Source organism: Myotis nattereri (genome assembly GCF_964212035.1).
Source record: "Myotis nattereri genome assembly, chromosome: 2".
In the NCBI taxonomy this organism is placed as follows: domain Eukaryota; kingdom Metazoa; phylum Chordata; class Mammalia; order Chiroptera; family Vespertilionidae; genus Myotis; species Myotis nattereri.
Genome location: NC_138076.1, coordinates 192089631 through 192094318, shown reverse-complemented (window position 1 = coordinate 192094318; position 4688 = coordinate 192089631). Strand labels below are relative to the sequence as shown.

The 4688-nt window shown below is 41.6% G+C and overlaps 1 pseudogene across 1 annotated transcript; it reads left to right on the top strand.

The window, feature by feature from the left end:
• Nucleotides 1-1375: 1375 nt before the first annotated feature.
• Nucleotides 1376-1647, top strand: LOC308513267 (barrier-to-autointegration factor-like; annotated as a pseudogene). Its single transcript has one exon. The product of its transcript is annotated as a barrier-to-autointegration factor-like (transcript).
• Nucleotides 1648-4688: the final 3041 nt, after the last annotated feature.

Here is a 4688-nt window from a genome sequence, read left to right as displayed (position 1 = left end):
CTTTCTACATAAGAACACAGATTGCTTTTCCAGTTATTTAGATTTTCTTTAATTTCTTTCCATGATAGTTTGCAATTTCAAGTGTACAAGTCTCATTTATTGTTGATGATAACATTTACAGTTCCATGTCCTCTAAAGGTTAAACAAGAATTCGTATGCAATTTGGTGATACCAAGGACTGTCCCATCTCTAAGAAAATCAGTTCTAGATCAGGTTGGGCAGCACATGCCTCCTAATTACTGGCCAGACATGCCATCTTCATCTAGCACTGCAGCATAACATAGGCCACCACTGATCTTCTCATATCTGATTAAGTACACAGAGCCCTACATTTTGTAGCTCTGACTGTCAGACCTAGTTTATTTTCTTTGATAGCCTTGAGTTGGTCTACATGTCTCAGGTTGCCATGAAATGGTGGAACTAGAGAGAATATCCAAAGTATCACATCTCTAAATTCCTATCAACATAAATGCTTCTACATATCTAACCTACAGAGAGCACTACTCTCTGGGTACCCAAAATATGTTTGATTGAGGTTTAAATAAAAGCCATAAAGGTGCAGTCCCCAATATCATTTTTGAACCCCGTAACTCAGGTATGAAGATATGGGGATTTCCAGCTGGCACAGAAAGATCTATCCAGGGTTCACTGAACTTCTTTTTGTGAGTGATTTATCTCACACATGATCTGAATATCTGTGAACTCACAACCTGTGGCCTTGCTGATATTATCAAATCTTTATTGCTAATCAGTTTGTAGATAACCTAAGCTCATACTTTCATTTTTAAGTCAGTGTGTCTGTTTCTCAATCCATGTTAACTCAGTGAATTAAAAATAATCAATTTTAATATCAGCCCAAGAAGAGTAGACTTAGAAAGATAAAAGTGGTGATGGTGAAGAGGAGATGATTTATGGATCATTATAAAATCACATTTGAAAAAATAAAATAAAATCACATTTGGTTCACCTGCATTTCTTTTTTCTTAATCCCACAAAAATTGAATTAGCCTTCAAAGCTACTGGTATCTTCAAATTTATAATAGAAAGCCACTTCAGAATAATTTATGGCTGCTTTAACAACCTCATATTGCATGTGAGACTAAGATCTAAGTGAAAAGGTGACTGGCCTTGGGTCAGGAAAATAAATCAGAGATCTAATCAGATGTGGGACCTCCTGATTATGAATCCATTCATCTTAAGAGTAGAACATGGGTGAGGATATGAAAGACAGGGAGTGAAATTGAGGACACTTGGCATTATGGAAACTGCTTGGGCTCCAAGAAGGCATGCAAAGACAGCAAGTTCAACTTAGTGGCAAAAAGCCATTCTTTGGAGGAGCCATTACAAGAGCTGGAACTGCCAATTAATCCTGATCAAGATGACAACCTCCCAAAAGCACGGAGACTTCGTGGCAGAGCCCATTGGGGAAAAGCCAGTGGGGAGCCTGGCCGGGATTGGTGAAGTCCTGGGCAAGAAGCTGGAGGAAAGGTGCTTTGACAAGGCTTATGTGGTCCTTGGCCAGTTTCTGGTGCTAAAGAAGATGAAGAACTCTTCCGGGAATGGCTAAAGGACACATGTGGCCCCAATGCCAGGCAGTCCCAGGACTGCTTTGGGTGCCTTCGAGAGTGGTGTGACGCCTTCTTGTGATGCTCTCTGGGGAGCCCCCAATCCCAAACGCCAGCCTTGTGTCTTCAGAGTTTGCACCTGAGTGGGGGTTACTCCCTTGTCCTCTACAAAGGAAAGGATTGCTGTCTACTCACCACCGATGTCCTCCGGGTCTTTGGGGGAGTATTCTCCCTCATCATTTCAACTTTTTTGGAATTCTCACTCTTGCATGCATCTCCCTTCTCTTTCCCCTGCCAGTTTCAGGCCAATAATCAGCTTTTCTGAGTGGATTTCTGGCCCCTTCCCTCACCCCCACTCTCACCTCTCGTCTGTTTAATGACATTTGGCTTCTCTTTTGGCAAAACAGTCACTGTCAATATAAAGTTTTTTAAATCAATAAAGTTAGTGGCTTTCCAGAAAAAATCAGTTTTTCCCCACACTCTAAATGAAGTAGCTATATCTTCTGTGCCACTATAGTCCTATCTCCCTGCTAAAGAAGCAATAAAAACAGCAGCCCTGGCTCCATTTCTTATTCTGCCTGGCAAGCACACTATGGAATGCAATGCGTGTTCCACAGATTCCACAGAATTCTGAATGCGCACAAACCAGAGAGCCCTTTGAAAGCAACCAAAATACCTAACCTCCATAACTTACTGATGAGGAAACAGCCACAGAATTTAGGTGTCTTCCACCAGCTAATTAGCACCTAAGCTGAGACTAGTATTGTGTGTCTTGAATGGCCACCTTCTGCTCTTTCACTATCATTTCCCATCACTGTGGATATTTGACTGGATATTTGATTTCTTTTTATTCCGTTAAGTTTTGTGGGGGTGAGGATAAGGAGGAAGACCCTAGCTCTTGAAATTTCTCATGTGCGTAGACTTTCATAGCTTCTTCTGCCTGCCAGGCCTTTGGGCTGTGCATGCGTCTGGACTAGCCTCTGGAAATCTTCCCCACAATCCTCCAAGGCTGAAGACCAGAGACTACTAGTATACATTCCAGTTGTATATTCACTGGTGGCATTGCAGGGCTTTAAGAATATTCGAGTGACTACTCTGCTGCATTCTTCTTCCTCCATCAGAACTCATTCTGACTCATAGTCAGATATCATCCCCCAAGAACACTAAAGGGGTCAGTCAGTGAGACGGACGGAGAAATCACAGATGTAGGAGGCAGGGCAGGTTCAGATCAGACTGACTAGATTTGCTGCATCTGCTTATAAATCTGAGGGAAAACCAGACAGGCCAGATCGATTGTCAGCATTCCCTTCATCCCCCCGACCCCCATCCCCCTCCTTCCTGAAACCAGCCAAGCCTGTGACTTCCAAGATTCAGATAAGCAAGTCCTTCCCTCTAACTGACCAGAGGCAGCACTAATTTGGAGCCGGAGGAAGGGGCATCAGTGAGCACTCAGACAAGGATCAGCCGGAGCTTTCCTGTCTGGGCCCCGCCAGGCCCAGCTGCCTTAAAAGGGACTCTGAAGCCCTGACCAGTTTGGCTCAGTGGATAGAGCATCAGCCTGGGGACTGAATGGTCCCAGGTTCGATTCCGGTCAAGGGCATGTGCCTTGGTTTGGGCACATCCCCAGTAGGGAGTGTGCAGGAGGCAGCTGATCGATGTTTCTCTCTCATCGATGTTTCTAACTCTCTATCCCTCTCTCCTTCCTCTCTGTAAAAAATCAATAAAATATATTTTTTTTTTAAAAAAAGGGACTCTGAAGAAGTTGATTCTAATGACACACACTTCTAGGCATGGCTTCAACATACATTTGGTTCTCATAGCTGATTATTATCAGAAAAAAAGGTGCATAGGATCATCTTCTCTGAACTCCAAATTATCATCTTGGGCAAATATTTTTCATCATTCAGTTGCTAGCATATGAATATAACATAAATTACATCTCCTGGAGTCACTCAACATAATACCCTGCATTTACCTAATAATATAGTATATCCGGTTAAATCATTCAACAACTGATTATAAGACAAAAACTAATAATTTTGAAGCTTTCTCCAGAAAGCTACCTGGCTTAAATTCTAGGTATTATATGTGTATTATTGAGATTTTCTTGTGGCCACAATGTACCTTTTGAAACACATATGTTTCCCCTTAACCTTTAGCATCTGCTACAATTTGTTCTTAGTAGAATTCTCACACAGCCTACAATCACTAGTGTATACATATGATAATTTTCATTTAGATCAGTGTTCTAAAAATAGCACCATATTTCTATGTATTTTGTTACCAGACAACTTCAAGAATCACTGTTAAATATATAAAGATGGGCCTGTTTACTGTAGCTGAGGCTATAACATGTTAACTGCTGCAGAATGAAACATTAAAATGGGTTTCCTTTTCATTTATAATTCTTGCCAGTAATTTAGTCCGCAAAAGTATGAAAGAGAAGGACTAAAAAATGCAATCATACCATAGCTGGTTTAGCTCAGTAGATAGAGTGTCGACCTGCTGACCCGAAGGGTCCCTGGTTCGATTCCAGTCAAGGGCACATACCTCATTTGCAGGCTCCTCTCTGGCCCAGGTCCTGGTCAGGGATTGTGCAGGAGGCAACCAATTGATTCTAAAAATCAATGGAAAAATATCCTTGGATGAGGATTTAAAAAAAAAAAGCAATCATCTTCAAGTTGCTTTGACCATGGCATTGTTAGCAATTGGCTGTCCATATACCTTGCTACTGCAGTGGCAAGAAGGCTTATTATTATACATGAGAAAACAGGTTGAGTTGAAAGGCAGACAATGCTTAGAAGCTGAGATGTAGCTGAGGGCTATAGAAAGTGGAAACATCAGGAAATCATTCTGTTGCCTGAAGACTAACCCTTAGGGCAGCGGTTCTCAACCTGTGGGTCGCCAACCTGTGGGTCGCGATCCCTTTGGGGGTCGAATGACCCTTTCACAGGGGTCGCCTAAGACCATCGGAAAACACATATATAATTACATATTGTTTTTGTGATTAATCACTATGCTTTAATTATGTTCAGTTTGTAACAATGAAAATACATCCTGCATATCAGATGTTTACATTACGATTCATAACAGTAGCAAAATTACAGTTATGAAGTAGCAACA